This window comes from Larus michahellis, chromosome 7 (genome assembly GCF_964199755.1).
Source record: "Larus michahellis chromosome 7, bLarMic1.1, whole genome shotgun sequence".
Lineage (NCBI taxonomy): Eukaryota > Metazoa > Chordata > Aves > Charadriiformes > Laridae > Larus > Larus michahellis.
In genome coordinates this window covers 57,846,382-57,869,261 of record NC_133902.1, presented here as the reverse complement: position 1 = coordinate 57,869,261, position 22,880 = coordinate 57,846,382, and the positions used below count along the sequence as shown (strand labels likewise).

Genomic DNA, 22,880 nt, shown 5'->3' with positions numbered 1-22,880 from the left:
TAAGGTAGATTTTTTCCCCGCTGTTATTGACACAACGGCACAAAGTATTGTTGAAACATTTTACCAAAATACCTCAAACGCAGAAAATGATACGGCGCAGACCACCCTGACCCCGCCACCGCCTTTCTTTAGAGGAGTCTCTGCCCGGTCCAGAGCTCCGATGGTGAAACCTCGTTTCTCCCCGGGCTGTGGAAACCGTCCGCGTCCACCCCATGCTGGGGGTTTGCTTTTAATTAGAATATCACAAATGCAAACAAAAACACACTAACCTCAGGAATTAAATATTTGCTTTAGTTTCAGCAAATTAGCTTCTTGAAAGAGCCAAGTTCTGCACAGGCATAAATCAAAAGTAACTTTGACGAAGTTACATGTGTTACTTTAAATCACACGGGTGAAAAACACGCCTGCAATTCATATAGATGTTTAGGTATTAGAAGAAAGCTATTAACTTGGACAGGTGCAAAATTTCAGACCATTTTCTTTTAGATAAGGGAATATAAGCGAGAAATACTACAAAGGCTTTGCAATCTCCATCAGTCATTTGCCTCTGGGAGGTATGTTTTGCTTAGTTCTGAGAAAAAACCCGAATTTAAGAGTCATATGAAGATTATTTCATACTAAGACAAGTATACACAGAAAACATCAGAAATTTTAGTGTGCATGACAGAAAATCTGTGTATAGCTACCCGGGGCGAACTGAAAGTCTTTTCTATGTGTTTTTTTACTGACAAATTTAAAGGACTAATAGATTTGTAAAACACCGAAGGGATCTTTGTTTTCCAGCTTTCTATTTTTACGCCCGTAATCACGGACGGACGTGGCGTGCTGGCGATCACACCTGATGCGTGCGGCGCGAGAGGAAGAAAGCCCCGGGAAGCAGCACTGCCCACAACGCACCGCGATCCCCACCAAGGTTACCTTCTCCTCCCGTTTCAGAACCCGCCAGATGATTCAACTCAAGTTGGAAAGGCCATAAAAGGAATAGGAGGAAAACCACCTCAGTTTCTTTTTTTTTTTGTTCCACAGTAATGCAGACAAGTCAGCCTCGGTATTTTCCTAAATCAAGAATTTTAAGAAAGAAAAGAAATAAACCGTGTCTGTCTTGCTTTCGTGAGAGACAAGCGAGAACTAATGAGATCGCATGACAGATGACTCTGCTCCAATATCGTTCTAAGAATTTCATCCTGCTTTTAACTGTTATTTACCATTTTATCGACGCCAATATAACTGCACTTTCTAATTATCATTTTAAAAAAAGACATTTTAACTAAAAGTATGAAAGCCTCACTAATTTCATCACTAGTAGGCTGGGGAAGGCCAGTCTCTGCAGTTCTCGGGCGTCCTCCAGCAGCACTCAGGCCCACGTCATTAATGAAATTTGTCATTGCGCTGAGCAAAGCGCGACTTGGTGACGCAGCTCCCCACAGTCCTCAGGGCAAAACGCCGCGCTGTGGGGCTCCTTCCACGGGGGCACCGTCTCTGTAACTGATACTTGCATATATAGAGATATAGATGCTATATTTAAGTCTAAACCATATGTGCATACATATAAATACCATATTTATAAGCATATATAAAACCCAAAAATGTATTTTCTCTATGTAGTAGTTACACTGATACTTTATTTTTTAATATAGTCAAAATCCCAGTACTATTAAAAGTTCTGAGAACCGAAATAATATTTCTGAAAGAAAAAAACCACCAAATAACAACCCTCAATGAGACACTACTACATTATAAAGCAATCCCATTTCTCTTCCAAACATGAATATCTACATTTCTTCCCTTTCTAGGTTATTTATAAATACTGTTTTAGCAGCTAATCTCTCTTTAAAGCTCAACAGCGTAACAACTTCTTCTACAATTACCAAAAGCAAAATTCTCCATGGAGATTGTCTAACGTGCAGCCATCTCTTGGAGTATCATAGGACTTTAGGCAGTACATCTTAGGAAACTAAAACTATACTTGAGCCTACAAAAGGGGTGGGACAAACTAAAAGAGAAAAAACCAAAAGGAACACACAAAAAAACACCCAAAACCTCCCCAAAAGTCCCCTATCAACCCAACCACTAACGGAGTGTGCTCCCCTCGCTTCAGTCCCCGCCATGGAGTATGTTCTGCCACGTCATTCACAAACACATGAACACAGCATCTAGACTTTTCATCCTTATTCTCACTTATTTGGTACTACGTTAATAGTAGGGCATGCACTTGGAGCCAGAGAGATTTACATGAGCACGGAAGTTATGACTCATTCAACCAAGCACGGAGAAGCTTTTGCATCCATTTATTCCATATCTCAGGTGGTCTTTGAATGGGGCTGCCCAACCAGCACCTACACCATCTGCAGGATGATGAAGAACGTAGGGTTTAAACTCTAGTTTGTCAGAAAGGAATGACAAACCAGGAAAGCGAGTGCTTCCATGGGAACAGGAGGAGGATCAGGAGCAGACCAAAGCAAAGCTGGAGTGGGAACCAGGAGGTACTACAAACATCAATGGGAAAAACCTTGCCTTGCTATGAGTAGCCCAGAAATTAAGATGAGAGATGAGAAGAATCCTTCATTCATGTAAGCTCAACATGGGAAAAGTGAGGGAAAAGTAAGCCCAGTGCTGCCCTAAGAAAATTATTATCCACAGCAAACTAGGTCATAGAAGTGAGTCGGGTTTACTAAATATGTACTTTCTTTGTAGTTAAGCAACCACTGTCAAAGTAATGAGATTTACTCACGTTTCACCCAAGTACTCTTTTGAATTCTGACTAATTAAAATAACCACTAAAAGACCAGTCACACATGCTGCACCTTTCAGTGAAGATGATGCATCAGCAAATTTGAACAATCTCTCAGAAAAGAAGATGGTTTTGACCTTTTTACAATTTCCATATACCAAAGAACATACTTTGCACCTATGCTGCCATTCATCCAAACATCTACTGTATCTAAAATTATGCTCTCAAATGTAATTCATTTCCCAAGTCATGTGAAGGTGACAGAGGTCTTACTTTACTAACGGAAAACTGTGGCGAGTGATTTTTAGTGACCTTCGCAAATTCTTGGGATGTTGGTGACACAGTTGGAAACAAAATACAACATTTCTGTCAACTGTAATTTTGTGGTTACAACACTGCAATGATAGTTGAAATTCTTCTGAAAACGTGAAAATGCATAAATCAGGAAAAATGAATGAAAGGATTAGGAATACTACTTATTGTTTATTTTCGGATCAAAGAAAGAACACAGAAAAATATTTTTAAAACTGTGCAAGTATCACTGTGCTTTATACCACAATGTTCTTCCTCTACTGTTTAGATGGTTCCAAAAATATTCACCCCCGAATATTTGTGGCAGTTACTATCACCCTAACAGCATTTTATAGCTCCAGGGCAGCCGATGTCTGTAACAAATCTGTAGAGAACTGATGTCATAGTAATAATTTTTCTAAACATAGAACTAAAGACTGAAGGAACTGCATTATAGAACTGTAGATACAAAGCTTTAGTTTCTGAATGGCTATTTCCTATCAATAATTGCATTTAAAACTTGCAAAGATGTTACAAGTTGGACTAAAGTTCTATTTTTGGTTGATTTTGAGAGAACTGTGTACTGACATTTACTATTATAAAATAATTAGTGTTCCTGTGCTTTCAAACAGCGAATACCAGAAATCATGACACGGAATCAAAAACTGAAAAGAGGACAGTACACAGCAGATAAAACACTGACGTCTCTTCAGAGACCTTCTTTTAAAATGGAAAAAATGGCACAGTGTTGAGCCTCAATTGTTTGAAGAAATATTCTTCTCCTCCAAAATCAAATGAGAAACATTTAGAAGCACAAAATGCTGTAAATTTAAGAATGTATGAATTTGTGATGATTACACAGCAAAAGAAAAAAAAAGCATCTCTTCAGATATGTCTCTTATTTTCTGTCTTCTTTAAAGAACAGAAAAGGCAATCAAACGCAACAGAAAAATTGTATTAATTGGCTGATCTTGTGACGGTTTCCATTCAACAGTGTTTTTCCATTCATTTAGTTGAAGGATAATTATTCAGCACGAACTGTGAAGTTTTATACCACGTTTCAAGTACCAATAGGCAGAATGTTACTGCTTTGTAGAAAACTGGGACCAAAAGAGGAAGGACTCAGGGACACCGGCAGAGCCCCCGTTACCTGCTCGGCAGAGTCATACCTTAATATCAGGTACCGGGGCAGCCACAGGTCCGAGGGCACCAATTATCCGTGGCAGGCACTAGAGCAATGGTCCTTTGTTACCTCTGGCCAGACTCTCAGAAGAGCTCAATACCCTGCTGTGCCAGATGACTTTCCCACCTGACAGAAAAGAAAAAACCAAACCCCCAAACCCCACTAACAAAACCCCACAAAGACGTGAGAAGAGGCACGGGGGGGTGACGGCACTACAAGGAATAGGATGGCAAACGCTGCCGGACCAGAGCACAGAGCTCCTGACGAGCAGCAGAGGATTCGGAACAGGGCACTGCTAACTCCTCAAAAATCGTTGTAGGTAAAATGCAAACTCCTATGGAACAGCTGGATTTCCAGTTGTAGGAGCGGCATTCACAGCAGTACGACAGGGGGAGCTGTTCTGCCCGGGGGCAGGTACCGCCACGGCTGGGGCTTCCCCTCTCTCTGCACTAGGCCACGTTCTCCTGGTCAGTGTAATTTGTTTAACCTCTATTAATGTTTAAGCAACAAGTCTTCGGGAAATTATAAGTAAAACTACATGAACATTACCAGGAATTCACAAATATCTTCCCTTTAAGGAAAGGAAATAGAAAAAAGGCCTAGGAAAAGCATTTCTCTGAAATCTTAAAATCATAGTTAGTAGGTTTCAAGGGTCTTTTCTGCATTTTGACTTCAATATTCAGCTGCTAATAACTGTGGAAAATTTCCCAGAAAAAGAACCATTTTTCGTCAGTATTTTAACATCTGTAGTTTTACAAAGGATTTCTCTTTTGATGCAACCCCTAGAAATAAATTAATTCACACAAGTGCCCCCCCCCAAATCCCACAAGATTTAACAGAGGAATATTTCTTTATACCAGCAGCGCGCGTTCACCATCAAACTGAAATCTAGTAAAACTTTTAATGCAAGATTAAAATGTTTTTAACGCATGTATCTGAATACACAAGCCTGCCACCCACTTTTTCAGGCTTTACACTCACATGTAGCTATTACTCTACCTGCTTTCCCTTCACCCTGATGTCTGGAGAAGCGCAGGCCAGAAGGGCCACCCGCCTCCTGAAACAAATACCCAACCGGCTGCTGCTGCTGGGGATACCAGAGCGGAGGCACCGCAGGTCCTGACGATGGGAAAAAACAAAGATGAAAGGTAAGGAAAAAGCAGATGAAAGCTGGGGACGTGCCCTAAATACCGACATCTCTCATTGTCTGAGCGTCGCTTTGAAAAAGACCCCTAGAACACAGGAAAGATTTTTCTAAAGACAAAGAATGGTTATCAAAAGCACGAATTAAACAGGAAATAACAGAAGAAAACAATTCTCTAGTTGGTCAGGTGAGCCAGTATATACTTTGCTTTTGCTTCTAATGGTACTTGAAAAAAACCCTAGTAAATGTATCTTTTTAATCCTGCTGTTTACCTTAATTAAGGGAAACGGTACTCATTCTACAAGCAACATCCACAGAATGCTTAAGCTCCAAGTATGGGTCATATTTACTGTATTTTTCCTCCTCCATTAAGATAAGATTTGTAGCACTGCCATAATTACAATGCTTTTAGAACAAGTCCGTATACAAGTATCAAATTCTGATTGATTACTATCAGTAACAATGAATATCATCTTCCAAAACTTCATTTCTTCCTTTTGCCAAACTTAGATCAGCTACTATTTAGCTGATGATTTAGGAGCATCCACAAAAGGCATCAGGAGCAATTTAGTTACACAGGTCTAATTTAATCAAAAATACCTTGTGAGATGATTGTATTACTAACAGAAACGAATTTATGTCTCTCTTCAATTAGGTGCCCAGTACACACAGATCAGTCCCACAGAACCTGCATATCACTCCAAGAAATTTCAGAATACTCCTCAAATGTAATAATGTTTTTTGATTTTTTTTTTTTAATAGCAAATTTATTTGAAGTTACACCTGTATTCCTTCCTTGGTTAAATAAAAGATAAAATCCTACTTCCTCCCAGTTGACTGTGCTGCCTTCTTGAAAAGCAGACCTTCCAGACACATTAAAAAAAATGAAAAGCCTTAGAAGGGGTTTTGCCTTTTTCATTTTTTTTTTCCCTAAAATAAGGAAAATCGTAATTTTGGACGGACTTTATTGGGTTTTTTACCTCATTTCCCCTCCAATATATTTGGCTGCCAGATTAACGCCACCGTTTCTGTGTGACAAATCTACTGTGCCATTTAATCAGCTTAGTTCAATTGTAATTTTGCGCTATTAACAAAGTGGACTTAGGCATCAGGGAGGGAGCGCTTGTTTCTGCAGGGCTCAAATCCTGTATCCAACCTTCAGATGCCGAGTGACACCAAGCTTCTCCAGGCTACCTGTGCTTTCCGGAGCTCAGGACCTGACTCACGCTGCCAGACATCCCCATTTAAGACACATTCAGTTAAGACCTCACCGCTCTTTATTCTTCTACAGAGAAAAGATCATCTGCTATTAAAGGACTCGGCGATGTAGGTAACTTCTTCTGAACGGCCTTTCCAGCTCTCAAGGTGCATCTAACACAGCTTTAAAAATTCTGGCTTTAGCTTGCCGTTCCTTCTGATATTTCCGCCTTTATCAGTTTTGTCTCCGTCATTACTCTTTCCATCTTATCTTTACTAAAAAGAAAATCTTTCACAGAAACTGCCTTATTCCTCCCAGGGGTTTGAGAAGCACCTCTCTGCGTTAGCGGCACTGCTATCACACGATGACATCTCCACAACAGGCACACGGACAATTAAGTCAGAGGCAGATAAAAGCAGTATTCCCTTCCTACTTGGTTGAAATGAGGTTTGGAAATTTTTGTTAAGAAAATGACCTTGTTAATTTTTTAAGACATCTCCCGGGAGAACCGTAATCATCACATCCCTGCTTCACAGTCGTCAGGAGGAATTACAAGGATTGTGTTGCTTAACTTCCTTAGTATCCAGACATATCAGGTATGCAGTTTGTCTCTTCCCAGTCTAACAGCAGAAACGGTATTCGTAGTAAATGCTGTTTTGTGGAAGTAATTGATAAGACAGGTTGCTCTCTAAGAAAGGGAAAGATGGAGTGTCTGCATTTCAGTAAGACCCTCTCGGGGCAGCAAGGAGGCATTTGAGCCCAAGGAAAAGTTGCGCTTTAGGTCTTAAAGAGAAGATTTAACTATTTTTATTACATCAGACAAAATATCACATAACATCTCTCCTTTAAATACAGGGCAAATACAGAAGAGGTCTGGAGCCAGGCTAGTCTCCGGTTTCACGACACTTCATTACCAGGTTGGAAGTGACGACTGTCAGATTTCCAAGTTCAGCTGGAACACTGCTCTAATTCAGAGACATGCAGAAAGTAAAGGAAAAAACACCCCAAGTTTACTGTTAATTACAGAAAATGAGAATAAGGTGATGTTGATAGTGCTAATAATTTTAAACCATTTTAGAAACAACTTTCATCTTCAGCTACAGCACTTAAAAGTTTCTTAGAAGCACTGCATATTTTAACAGATTTCTTAATCAGCTTCTAATGGTTATCTGGGATATGTAGAAGACTGGAAATATGTATGTGGGGAAAAAGAAAAATCCACGGGCCCTTTTGCACGTATATCTTCTCTAGTCCCAAGCCCGGTACAGAATCGGTCCTCAGCTGCGTGTTTCCTACCTGGCCCTTGCAGGGCTTCAACCGCCCCAATGTGCCGACACAAATATTTGCAGAGCCCCACTGAAAACCACAGCCCTGAAATTATTTAGGCTTATGGCAAACAGCAAACAAATAAAACAAACAAACAAAACCCCCAAAGAAACAAAAATTGAACCTATCGGAGAAAATTTTGCAGAATCCAGCTAGCTACCTTTCCCCCCTCCCAATTAAAGCGCAAAAAAATATTGTTTTATCTACACCATTTCATTAGCCCACAGAAACACCACCAGAAGCACTTTCACTGGTGCAAGTAAAAAAGGGGAGAAAGCCTTCATGTGGAAAAGGAATGAACGGCCAAGAGGAAGTGGGCAGAAATTTCTCCAACCGGTTCAGCTGCTGGAGAAAACTGCCTTTTTACAGCAGTGTTGCTGATGCCAGTTTCAATCACCAGTTTAAACCACCAAAGCAATTTTGATCTGCAAGAATTTTATGACACTGGAGATAATACTGGAAGTTTTTTTAAGGAATGACATCAAAAGCTTAGCTAGAAGTATCCATGTCAAAATAATGATATTGTTAAAAATTGTCATCTATTTAACCCATTTAAAAGTTTAAATTCAGGATTTTGGTTTGTTATTTCTTTACCTCCCCTTGGTGGTTAACAGACCACAAATATAATACCCGCTTCTTGCTCTTTTAGAATGATTCTAATCTCAAGTAAAATAGTACAAATGACTAGTAGAATTGCCATCTAGGCCCTACTGATGGTAAACAAAGCAGCAGCATTTATATGCATTCAAAAAAGAAAGAAAAACACTCCTATAAAGGCTTAATAATTTCTTCCAATCTTCTTCCCTTCGTCTTGACCCGCTTCAGCCCAGTTTTTACTCTCCCTTTTTTCAAATTATCTACAATTAAATCCTCAACTACACAGATCTTTGTTCCTACCAAGTCCGACGGAAGGCAGCGAAGCATAGACCCACCACCATCGACTCATTGACCAGATGTGAACTTGGTACCGCGCGATGCCGATGGCCGGGATCGCACCTTCGGTTACTGAAAGCTCTGCAGCATTCGGGCGCCACCACGGCAACTCCCAAGGATGCAGAGATTCACATTCATGCCTCAAAAATTTAATACATTCTTTCATATACCCATATGAGATTATTGTACATTGAGTGGTTAAGCTGAAAGAAAGAAATGGGGAGGGGGGGGAGGGAAGCAAAAAAAGGGCCTTTGTCCTGAAACAGTCTTGTCTTTGCTTTCTTTGGAAGAGTCATCTAAAAAACCACTACTGTTGCAGAATGCTCTTTCATGACATTTAGCCTTAATCTTCTCTTTCTTCATTTCACTGCTTTATTTCTAGCTATAAGCCCCTACGCTAGCCCGAATATTTCCTTTTTATCTTTAGTTGTTTACAATTTCAGATATATGTAGGCTCTTAAGTCTTGTCTTGCCTGTTCTCTTTTCTTAGTCTTTCTGTAACTACTTCCTTAAGAGACCAGACAAAGGCACATTCAGGTGTCTCCGATAAATAAGGCAAACCACCCTTTTAGCCCTGACGTAGCATTAGTAAATCATCTGGCTGGAATCCCTTGGAGTGAGTGTCCACAAAGAAACGGCTGTAAGTCATGCAACCAGTTACATTTTTTTCAGTGGATTGCACTGGGGTCCTAAAATTTGATATTTGTGTCTAGCTCTCACACGCCACGATGCATGAAGCTTTTGTTCTAAAATTCTAAGAAACTGGGTATTTCCTGAAATCCTCCAATTTTGGTAACCTACAGACAGCAAATAAATGCAAGTACGAAAATACACACAAATGTCATCAAACCAAAAAACCCAACCCAAAGCCTTATTCACAGAAATTCTAAACATTTTTGCTGTGCAAAGTAAATATACAGTGATATGGTTTGATCTGAAATCAACACAGATAAGTAGATGATCGTTAAGGTCCCTTCCAACCTAAACCATTTGATGATTCTACAAAATATCTGTATGTTCACAGACAATCCTGGCCATTTGAAAACAGCATCATGGCAATAAACCCAGTGTCTTGGATCAAGAAAAAATAATTAGCACAGAATAAAGGTAACTTTACGATCTATCAGAAACTGATACCAGATTTTTGCACTTTCACGTTCAACTGCTCTGTTTCTGCCCAACACTTCACCCCTCCCCTAGCACTACCACAACCAACCAACCGCACCAGGAGCTCACCTTTAAAACTAACCTGTTTTCTTGCTGTACTAATTGTAATACATCATCATCATACAATCACTTGTGCGGGCAAAAGGCAGGCACTGATAACACAGTAATAGAAACGAGCTACTTTTGGTAGTTTACGATACACGGAGCACACGGAGGTTCCCATGAGGAGATAAGGCCACACGGGGCACTGCAGAAGAGAGGTGGAGGCCTGTGAATACAGGCATCATCATGGCCACGAGCCAGTCACCCACAGTAAATGTATGTCGACCTATGGCAGAGTATATTTGGCCTATAACCTTGTGTTTCACTTATTCCACAGAAAACCTACACTTGCTATAGATTAGAATCACAGAAACGTGCTGCTTGGAAAGGATCTCTGGAGGCCTCCAGTCCAACCTCTTGCTAAAAGGAAGTCTAACCAGATCAGGATGCTCAGGGCACTGGCACATCCAGTTTCACATATCTTTAAAGACAGATTTTTACAACCTCTCCAGTGGCTGACTACCTTTATGGTGACTATTTTCCTTACATCTAACTGGAATCTCATTTTTTTCCAACTTGGGTCCATTGCCTCTCCCTGTGCACCTCCGGGACAAATCTGCCTCTGCCTTCTCCATACCCTCCAACTAAGCAGAAATTCACTTTTATAATGCCCCCTCCCTAGATGACGACCAACTCTGTACTTTGAACACCTGTAAACCCACAAGTCTATCTCCTATTCATCTCACAGATAGAAAAGGGGTCCCAAGGCAATCCCAAGCACCAATATAGGCTGGGCAGTGACCAGCTTGAGAGCAGCCCTGAAGAAAAGGACATGGGTTTGCTGGTGGACGAGAGGCTCAACATGAGCCGTCAAGTGTGCACTAGCAGCCCAGAAAGCCAATCGTATCCCGGGCTGCATCAGAAGCGTGGCCAGCAGGTCATGGGAGGTGATTCTGACCCTCTACTCCACTCTCGTGAGATCCCACCTGGAGTACTGCATCCAGCTCTGGAGCCCCTACTACAAGAGAGATATGGAGGTGCTGGAACGTGTCCAGAGAAGGGCCACGAGGATGATCAGAGGGCTGGAGCACCTCTCCTATGAGGACAGACTGAGAGGGTTGGGGTTGCTCCGTCTGGAGAAAAGAAGGCTCCGAGGAGACCTTACGGTGGCCTACCAGTATCTTAAGGGGGCCTACAAGAAAGCTGGTGAGGGACTTCTTAGGATGTCGGGTAACGGCAGGACTAAAGGGAATGGACTAAAACTAGAGATGGGACGATTCAGACTGGACGTTAGGAAGTTCTTCACCATGAGGGTGGTGAGACACTGGAAGAGGCTGCCCAGAGAGGTGGTGGAAGCCCCATCCCTGGAAGTTTTTAAGGCTGGGCTGGACGGGGCTCTGAGCAACCTGATCTAGTGGGAGGTGTCCCTGCCCATGGCAGGGGGGTTGGAACTAGATGATCTTTAAGGTCCCTTCCAACCCTAACAATTCTACGATTCTATGGTTTACTGCAGAAATGAAGCATAAACACGCAGAAAGTCTGTGCTTTCTGGGAGCAAGAAAAGTTTAATAAATCTCCTTAAATCCAACCAACAACTCCATTTAGTTATTTCAGCTGCTCCTTCCACTATTCAGTGCAACTACACCTTAGCACGCAAATAATTTTCAGTTCCTACTGCCAGCTCAGCAGGGGAAGATTTAAATCTGGATTTTCTCGTACCATAACTTTTCATTTCTTGGTTGTCAAGGTCTGAGATATTCTGAATTCTGTGCACTGTAAGAGAAAGAGATACTGCCAACCAATCTCAATACCTCAGCAAGTTTTTCTTTTTTCTTTTGAAACATAAGGGAATATTTTTGAAAGTAAGCTGGGTCCTTTTAGGCGGCTGAGGTTACAATGTCAGTTCATTGTTGTCACACTTTTGTCATTAGCAAAAGGTACAGATGCTATGGATTTCTTAGGTGTTCTACCACTTACTGTAAATAATGTTATAGTTTAATCATCATCATAATCTTTCTTTTTAATATGCTTTGAAGGTGAATTAGCTTCCATACTAGGGAGGAAAAAACCAAACTGTACAGACGTAGATGTGTTCCCAAATCTCGGCTGCTTTACAACAGACTACAGTAACACACACAAAAAATACTCTTTTTCTGTCTCCACTCACCCTGTAACCGCAAATCACCACAAGCACAGCATCCTCCCACCACCACCCTGACTTCCTCCACACTGTGAGGCTCTTGCAAGGTGCTTAGCTGGTCTCTACTCACCACCGTCCAGCTGGGCGCCGGACCTGGTTTGGGCACCGAAGTGCTCTTCAGACCTCTCCCCTTTTAAAGGGCTTCTGGCCCAACACAGCCATTATCAAATACCTTTGGATGAACTGCCACCCAAGATCCAGCTCATTTTATGTCAGGCAATGTTTTCCAGAGCCCCTAATTTCGTTTGATGTGAGTCTGTGCCACTTCTGAAAACCCACTCATTCATTCCCTCTGCCTCCCCCTGCCAACGCTGGCATTTATGGGGCCACCCAACGAACCACGGCAAGCCAGGCCGAACACCCGATCCGAGCGAAACCTCCTCAGTGGGAGACAGGAGGAGGGTAAGATATGAGCTTTTACTCCTTTTCTGGCTATACGAACGTTAGTACCAATGCAAAAGGACGCAGGAGGGACACGGGCAGCTGGCTCTCATGCTGTATTCACTCTGCCCCTGTGGCCATGCCTGCAGACCATGTTCGTCAGGACGGCCTTTTCATTGGTGTCAAAGACATTAATACAAATAGTTCAAATCAGGGTTAAGGCTGTCCTTAAACTCGTATGTTAACTTCATGTTACCTTGACAGTTCCTCTTTCTGCAATACCAACAGTCATTTATTTTTAAAAGCCTTGACGAGATGGGTAATTCCTGTAGTATTTTCTACATTCTACAGTTTAACTACGGTTTCTAATAAAAAATTATATCACAAAGCTTCACTGAAATACTTTATAAGAATGGCACCATTCTTAGCTGAATGGGAATTCCCCATGGAGAATAACAGAGTCTAAAATAGCTCCAAGATGTAAATCTCTCATTCGTCTCCCTGGGTGCTCTCATCTGCCTCCTGCTACATCACCAGCACGTACTGAACCCACTCTAGGTTCCCCGAATGCCCCTCCCCAGCAATTCCCATCAGTATTTCCTGAGTGTCTCACGAATATTGACGTCTCTTCCCAGAACACGTGGTTGCTTTAGCAGGATCTCACGCAGGGATGTGCATGCTGGGGGTGGGGGGAGGCGAGAGAAGCCAGAACGGTCACGAGCATAGAGCCTCCCAGACCCTGCCTCCTGTACACAGAGCTTTCTGACACGCTTGTCTGTCTACTGAAAACCTCCTGTGTGATTTAGGGATTATAAAAAGGAAGACGTTCTTATACTCTTAAAAACAATATACTGAGTGATCAGAACATCCCTAATGCTGCCATAGGAAGCTGTGGAGAAGTATAAATGCCTTCAAAAATGAAACAGTAGTTATGGACGACAGATCCATTAGTAACTATTAAAAACACATGGTGCGAGTCCAAGCTTCATTTCTAGATGCCTGATGGTATCTGAGGTTCTGATAATCGATGATGCATATCTCTATACATGCACTTTTGCTAAGCCCCCGCGCCATCCGTTGTCACAGACAGGATAGAGAAAGGGCCCCCAGCCCTGACCCCGCCGGTGCTCCTGGAGAGGGTGACAGACCTCCTCAGACCACGGACAACCACAGGACAGCAAGGAGAACCGTAGGCTGCTGCCCCTTCCCCTCCACGCATCTGAGTTCAGACACAAAAGCTGACATCATGAGACTCAGGTTTTCGTTTATATGAAAAACTAGAAGCCTTATTAATGTAATTACTTTTATGACTTTTCTTCTTAGTCTCCTCCCTTTACTTCAAGCATGATCTTCTGCCACCCAGCCCCAAACCGATCTCTTCTCTTTGACCACAAATGTTAGGGCTCCTAAAATGTCTTCACCCACTCATCCCCAAAATTAAATCACGTTCATATTCACCTGTGTATTCTCTCTGTTGATGTGAGTTCTCCTCCTCATCCCTTATTTTCTTATTTTACATCAATAACAATCTCATAAACTAAAAATATCACGACTACCTCATTTTAGTCTGGTAATAGTTCCTCACATTACAAACCTCTTGGCCTAATGCACTTTCAGTTCTGATGCCCAGTATGATTATATCTTCTGACTTTCATCTTCCCTGCACTTAACCAATTGTTCCACAGGTGGAAAAGCTGAAATATGCTCCATCACTAGTCTTGCATGTCAACGGAGTTACATACATCATTTATCTTCCTCCACAAAAATTGCAGGCAAGCTCGCATCAAACAGGCACTGGGTTCTCACAAAAGATATGGCTAAGTAACTGTAAAAGAACAAACAAGAGAACGTGACAAAACCAAACTGCGGGACACCCTCAGCCTACCGCAGGGATAAAGCCGGAATGGCCGGTACAGATAGTTCAAGTTAGTACGATCACCTGTCTGGCCGCAAAACCTTCCGCCAAATTTCCCTTCACGTGTTTATTTTAATCTCCCAGGCAAAGCGTTTGGCAAATATTGCTCAGAAGAATAAAACTCTTTCATTGGTAACTTCGACATCGCCTAGTGAAAGGTCTGTACACCAGCTAACAGAAATCCTACAAAGCTGATACTGACAGATGATGAAAGCAAGCCTTGAGCCCAGCTATAAACGAAGAACAGAAAATTCTCTAAAAACAAAACAAATGTTAGTGGTCAAGAAGCAGTGGGCTATTTTTCAAGTTTTAATAGGCAGAAGCCTCGCTCATGAATTATCCCCTACTCCTTGACAAAACAGAACAAATTTTGAGACATTAAGTCCAAGATGTCACAGCACTTTGAAGGTTCTGCTCCACTGTAGCATTTTACAGCCATAGTTCAATACCAGCCTTCCCGTAAGGCTGACTAAATCCCAGGAAAACACAAATATGACACAGAATACTAAAATTTTAAATTAAAATTTTACAATTACATATTATATACGTAAAGTGTAAAAATAGTCAACAAAAGTAAAACATCCACATGTCAAAATCATTCTTGTGTAAAGCACAACATAGTTACTGCTTCATCAGTTAAAAACAAGTCTTGTTCATCTCGAGATGGAGTCAAAAACTTCATCCTCAGTCTGAGTAATCAAACCACTAGATTTTAAGATCTGAACTATTTCCTCAGCTAAACTCTAACTCTTTAGGGAAGCGAAAAAAAAACCCAACACAAAACAAAGAAAAGTAGAAGTTTAGATTCTTGCGGGTACTATTTTAATGTTGATTAATATTTTCAGGATCCCTCTTCTAGGGATATCTGACAACTTGGTTAAGAAGTCACTAACTACTGCTGCATTTGGGAAAAGAACCTCCATTCTCATGACTGTCTAAAATCAACATAAATAGTAAATACTAAAGTAAGCTCTGTTGTAAACATAAATTAAGAGTCCATAAAACATAAAAATGGCCAAGAAAGGATTTGTTACAACGTTCAGGATAATTATGTGGACGAATAATTGCATTAATTAGTATTTTGAGATATAATACATCTTAGAGCTGTTTAAAATATGTAAATACGTACATTGTAAATGTGTGCTTGAACTTGTAAATAAGAAAGCAGATTAATGGGAATAAAGATAAAATATATTTCTTAATATTATCTGGTATATCAAAGAAGAGGTAAACAACTGTAAGTGAGGTGTTGAAAAAATTGGGAAGTCAAGGCTTTGAACAAAGTGAGTGTAGCACATCACGTAAATGAGGAAAAAAAAGTTACAAAGAGGCAACAATAAAGATTATCTAGTAGTGATACTGAATTGAGAGCATAGAAGCACAGATGACTTACAAGTCTAGACAGAGTAACCATTTATTATATTTAAAAAAGCTTCAGAGACTACAGGCAGATGCTATATAGGCACCAGATATCTTAAAAATGGGCTTTTCAATGAGAAGCAGCAGTAGCACCAAAATTAGCAAGAACATGCATGGCAGGAAAGACGACATCAGGAAAAAGGCAAACATTCCCCAAACCAAAATCACAGAGCAGCCATTCATCAACAGCTAAAAAGCTGCCGAAACCCTAGAAATAGAATTGTTCTTCAGAGGAGTCTCCTAAGAAAATTTCAAAACACGAGCTGCAGGGACAAACCCCACGGGAAATTCCATGCGAAGAACTACAAAAGACAACTTCAAGAGATGACAAAGCGCAACTTCCGTTGCATTTCCACTACCGTTGTTCAAAAGGAGTTAAATCCTTGAAATAATAGTCCATGAAAATGACATCAGAAGAAAGCAAGACGACGTGCAGCAAACCCGTTTACCATCTGCTGCTGACCCTACAACGGCACACGGGATGGCAGAATTGCAGGGATTTAGCTTTGCAACGATGACAACCCATCCCGTGCAACTCCAAGCTCCTTTCACTGAGGGACCCTCCGGTGACACCACACGAATGCTGGGAACTGTAATTCCACCTTGAACTAGCGTTTCTGCTACTTGGAGATCACACAGCGAGATCAGTCACTGCAAACTGTCAAGAGGGGCAGAACATGACTTTCATAGTATTTAAATAAATTATAGCTTCAGCTAGGCTAAGAAGGCTGGAAGCTTCACGACAGCACATCTGAAACGGTTCTGTGTGAAGGGAAAACAGCTATATCTGAGCAAGTGCATGCACCTATAGCAAGGAGGCCGAAGAATTTTCATTCATCAACATTTCCTATTATTCAGAAGCACAACAGTTTTGTGCAAGAGAAAGCAATCCTTTTCAACTATGCAAAGAGTCCATAGTTGTTTTGAAAAATCTGAAACTTTTCACAAAAAAACCAAGACTACTAGTAGCAGAAATGGATAACTATTCCTTATTTTCAGAAGATTTTATAAGAAGGTGTCATTTATATGAAGGTGTCACACGGCATCATTTACACGTGGAGGGACGTATGAAGAGTTCATCACTCTGAGAAGGCAGGTTTCTAGAGAACGGCGATGGAGTGACTCCTTGTGCTTCACTTAAATGCAATCTCTCACACTTGCAAGTGTCAGAATATACCAATACCAGAAATATCATAATGCAGGGAATTACCTCGTTTCTAAAGCTTATTAAATTATAGAATTTAAAAATTAATCTTAAAAATGTTTTGTCTCTACAAGAATTCCTGGCTTTAGTCAATGAAAAATTCAATGAATGAACAAATAGGGTTTTTTCTAACTAAATATTTGAAACTTGGTAATTGATTTGCGATTGTCAAAACATTATTTCCATTCTGCAGGAAAACCACCTTGCTTTCAAAAGCTACTCAGACACTGTGCGACTTTTCAGGATGCTACCCCAGATCCACTCTCTTCTGCATCAATACATCTTCAATTCCGTGAACGCAATATTCTGTTTAACTTTCAAATGTTCAGTCTTGAACACAAAAAAAAGGCAGTTAAAGAGCCGACTTGGGGGGTTTGGTTTTTTGTTTGTTTGTTTTAGTTTGTTCGGTTTGGGGTTTTTTTTATTGTTGTTGGTTTGTTTTCTTTTTAATGTATCAAAGTCATCCGACCATATTTAGATACCTCAAATATCTTTCATGAGATTGCTCCAATATTCTTGAACATTGCCACTTTTCAAGGGTCATCGTACATGAGAAATTAAGTGCACAGTTATTATAAACACAAAAGAAACACTGATTCATATTTATAAAAATGGAAATGACGTTTACACAGAGGCATCACATACCATTTATTTTGATATTAATTTACAATCAAAATTAGTCAGTTCTGTGAAGCAGAACAGCCCTCACATAAAAATCCGAAGGTTCAAATTTTATTTTATCCAGAAAAGGATGAAGCTCCTATGGAACTAAAAATATCCCATCGTAATACTATGGGTCAAAACTCAACCACCACCCAAGACTCCTTCCCTCAAAATAATGTGGTTTTGTATGAGGCAATGGAAGGACACGAGCTGTTCTGCCGTGTATATGGCTGGATGCAGCCCTATGATTTTAATTACAGATTTCTCTTTTATCATCGAATGTTTTAATTACTTTTAACAGAGAGTTAAGCAGGAGAACTGAGGTGATATCTGTAGGCTAAATCTCTCTTGGCCTGCTGAGTGCTGACTGGGCTTTCTGCCCCGAGCTGGGATGGAGACTCATTATACAAAGGTATATCTTAACAGGTTTGATTAAATCATCAATGAGTTCTGCAAAATGCCCCATTTTAATTTGTCCCAGCATACCGAGGAGAAGCTGGAAGGAAAATGCAGTCTTCAGACAACGCAGGATAAGAAGCAGCCGTTGACTGCACAATTTTTTGCTGCTGTCTCTGCAGTTGACTGTGGACAACCCGGCTGCTGTAGCTACATAACGTCACCTTCCCAACAACCTGCCTCCACTCCACCTTTGACAAACAGGAGGCAAAAACCTCAACAACACCCACCACTGCGACTTGCATTCTACAACTGGCGACCACAGCATCACACATATCGGTGGTATTTCTACGTTTACCATGGGTAAACCTGATGACGAAAAACAATCTGAAAGTCTTCAGGTTCTATTTTCTTGCTATCTGACTTAATTTTTATTTTAGTCTATCCTATGGGTTTCATGTTTAGTTAATAGAACAAATTCAAACAATGTTTTCTATTTGTCTCCTCGAGGCCATGGAGGAGGTCCTCCCTCACCTGAGGAGGTCCATGTCAGAAACCTGAAACAGAGATGCCTTTAACTGGGATTCCATGGTACTGGTCCCGCAATTGCTACCTGAATGAAGACACTGATGGCTTTTAAGGAAAGTTGACTTACACATATATCATTTAACCCAAGAAAAAAAATAATGCTTTCTAAATTCTGAGGGCTGTTCAGTTCTGAGGCTACTCAAATAGGATCCTATTTCAATTTCCCATAATAAGCTCCCACATCACTTTTATATCTGCCCGATTAAAACTCATAGAAAGATGAATGCTCTCAAAACAGAAGAGGAGAAAAAAAAAAGATTTTTAATGATGCTTTATCATTAGCGATAAGTGAAACTACAAAAAATAACTAGATGTTTGGGCTGTACACTCAACCAATTAAAATTTTCTATTATATGTTTGCACCTGTAGTAGTTTGGTTTCTTAAATCAGAAAAAAGAATTTTTTTTCTGAACTTTTCTGAATTCCACTAGACTGAACATAAACACACAGAAGAGACGTTCAGTATATTCATACTTTCCTTTTTTTTTTTTTTAAAAAAACCATAACACAGATATTCCCTAAAATGATAATATACTACAGTAATGGAGACGTTGCAGACCAAGTCTTGAATGGTGTAGTCAGGAAACTAGTTTGGGCGCTGGAAAAGCCCTCGTTTGGTATCCCAGCTGGGATAACAATTCCTTCTCACCTTTAAGCACATCACAACTGCTCAGGGTGGGATTCAGCTTCAACGTGAACATCCAACACCATCTCCACTGTCCCTGGCGCACAAAGGCCAACCAAAGACCACACGAAGCAGCGACTGGAGGCCAGGCAGGAGACAGACATTAAAAAGCTCTACCCGCTTACAACCAGGTACTTCTATCCATCTTTCAATTCTGTATTCCACTACCAAAAAAAATAAAACGCATCTTTTTTCTTCGTATGCAACGATAATTTTGAAAAGAAAAGCGAACATTTTGTATGTGGATGTTAGAAATTCAGTGGTTTGCAAAACCTAAATCTTTTTAAATATAGTATTAAAATACGCTTAAATGAACATTTAACTCCATATTCTCAAAGATGTCTGGGCAGGTCGGTCCCTTTTAGGGCTCGATCATGTTTTTTATAATGTTGCTTTACATAGGTTTTAGTGGAAGCTCGACTCCGCATTTAATCCTTAACTTCTAATCATCTGCTAGATAAGATGTATACAAAACATCTATATAAACCATATGGTGGTGTGAAAACGTGGAACTGAACGGAATGAAATGCAAGCTCTTGCCTTTTCTGAACACATCTGTTGCTGTGGCTCCTGACAGGATGGCACCAAAAGGGCTCCCACACAAGCAGGACAGAAGGCAGGAAGCGTTTTGCACATGCTGTGCTAGGCTGCAATTAGCAGATTCAGAGGCCACCTGTCACGGGCCCGAGTGGCACACAATTCCAGGGGATGGGCCGGGGGAAGCAGGCTGAATTTTCAGTAGATTTGAGGCATGCCCCGTTTCACTGACAGCAGTAAAATATCTCCTTCCTTCTCTCGGTTCTTCCCAGCATACCCATTACACAGGTCTTTGCTACCAGATTACCGGTCCTCGACATATGTGATGGGGGACCGCTACATCCTAACATTTAGAAAATTTATTATTTAAAAAGTTATCCACAACTGTAGGACAAATCTGAAGTGTTCTTATCAAGGCACATATCACTGAACCTTGTCTTCCTTTAATCTAAAAAAAAAAAAAAAAAAAAAAACCACAACAAAAAACCAACCAAACAAAAAAACCAAACCCCAAACAAATCATGTTGGGACTTCTCTAAATACAAAATCAAATACGGAGTTTTTACTGTGACATTTTCGGTATTTGCAATGATGAACTTTTGCAACACATACCGAACACGACAGAAAAATCATTATGCAAGTTCAGAAGTGATGAGCTTCTACCCTTTTTGGCACATTTTAGCTTTGATAGCAGTCAATTTTTCCCCTCATTATAAATGGGGAAAGTAACAATATCATGAAAAGGCCACTTAAAAGCAAAACAAAATAAAGGAATGCAAATTTATATTGGAGTTACACAACTGCCTCGAAGAATGCTCAGAGCCTACTAATCTTCTGTTTATTACTCGTAAGTTCTGCTCTTTGCCTCAACAGTGCGTATGCAACACCGAAAACTTCGAAAAGCGTATTTTAAAAGCTGACTTTGAATACTGTGAGCATGAGTCAGACATAATTTACATGGCTGAAATTTCACTAAATAACTTTGAAATTATACCACCATAAACCTTGTCAGGAATACTTATTTTCAGCTTCTTCATGTCTTCAGTTACTGTAATCCTGAGCCCTCCACCAACATGAATAAATTTAACGTTATATTAAGAGTGACGCAAGGCTACCATCAGTCACTCTTTAAAGCACAGATGCAGAAGAGTGTGATCAATACAAGAGCACAGGGGAAGTCGGTGACAGCGCTGAGAATGCGGCTCAGCCATTTGAGCCCCGGACCTTTCACCACAGACCATATGCTCCCCTGGCATCCCAACACGTCTTTAACAACCAGACAACCTTTTCCCACACTCGTTTTGTTTAGCCAGACTGCTCCAAACACACCTCCTTTTTTTTCAATTAGCCACACAAACAGGAGAAAGTGGTCGCAGGCCCCCGATGGCTGTTAATGACACACTGAAGAAAAGGGCTGAAAGCTCCAGAAAAAAGCTCTTCCTTCTGTAAGATCCAGCCAAGTTTGTGGGTCGCAGCAATATGGAGGAAAATGTTCAGAAGGAATTTGCACCGTTCTCTCCCGCATTAACTCCTCTGAGCCTCCTGCATCATGAAACACTGTTCCTCTTGCCCACTGGCATATCAGAAAGGACCACAAAAAAAGCTGTCTGCAGCCCCATCGCCACAGATCACCATGAACGCTCCCATCGCCGCAGATCAGACAGTGGTGGCTTTCAAGAAGAATCAAAGAGAAAGAACTTCTGTCCCTCTCCAAAGGATGACTGAAGGCTCCACTATTCCTAGGAAAGTCATGGAGATGTGACAGGGATCCATTGCCCTCTACCGAGGCGCAGACAATGTACTTTCAGATGACAAAGTAGCATTTTTTGAAGAAGTTATTCTCACGCTAGGATAAGCATGCATCATGCTTACCTGTGGAGAAGAGGAAACCCAAACAATAAAACACATTTGTAAAGGATGAGTTGACTCCAAAGACTTGAAGAGAGGGCAGAAAACCGTTTTTTCTTTTTTCCTTTTTAAAGGACAGATGTGTTTTATTATCTCCCGTAAGGTAACAATTAGTACTACTCTCAAAGGCGGGCAGACAAACCTGCGGAGATTAAAGTTCTTCACGTGATGACCATTCACTCTTCCGACAAACTCAAAGTCCATTAAAAAAATTACCAGTTCTCTGTCCATTGAAAAAGTAAAACAACGTGAATTTGGGTTGGTTTCTTTTTTCCTTGGACAATCTACACTGACCTACGTATATTTTGATATGTTGATTCCATATTTTCATCTTTTTAACTAAGTTGTACTTGTTGGTGTATAAGCTTTCACTCAGTGAAGACCAATATTCAAAATATGTTAAAATAAACCCCAGCAGTCTAATTCAGTATCTTAAGCACCAAAAAAGTAGTATTCATCAAAGCATTCATTTCCAGAGATGCTAAATCATCTTACTTTGAGACTAATTTTTTTTTTTCAAACTATGTTGATATCTAATATTATTTAGACAGCACAGTGAGAACCATGCAAAAATGTATTCTGCTTTGAAAGTCTTTTCCTTAGGTTCAGATCCTATTCATTACAAATGTCTCCTGAACTGTCCTTCCTCACTCGTAGCACAAAAGTGATAAAGAGCAGCAAAAATTATCCACATGATTCTTTCCTGTTAATTCCTCTCATGAATTCAGTGATGTGCATAGTTGTGGTATATGTACTTGCCTAATATCTTAGTTTAAAATGGTGTTGAGTCCAGGCTCATGGCTCTACTTAAAGAATGGCAAAAAAAATTCACCCGCACCTTTATTAGACCAATTCATGTTTGTTCTTTTAGCACTGACAAGGTAGTTTTCACACAGAACATAAGATAAACCCACAGAACAACATGAGTATAACCCTGCTACCTCCTAAATCCATTTCAAAATTACCACT

At 40.6% G+C, this 22,880-nt stretch overlaps 1 protein-coding gene across 10 annotated transcripts in view; it reads right to left on the bottom strand.

Annotated features, from left to right (window-relative positions):
* Positions 1-22,880, bottom strand: part of MBD5 (methyl-CpG binding domain protein 5) — a 148,361-nt gene that overhangs the window by 100,212 nt on the left and 25,269 nt on the right. Inside the window, exon 1 of one of the 10 annotated variants that reach the window (XM_074594181.1) lies at positions 919-2,039. The exons of the other annotated variants lie outside the window; for them this stretch is intronic. The gene's annotated coding sequence lies outside the window, so the exon portion shown is untranslated. Of the gene's footprint in view, positions 1-918; positions 2,040-22,880 lie in introns of those variants that run through there. 10 annotated transcript variants of the gene reach the window in all.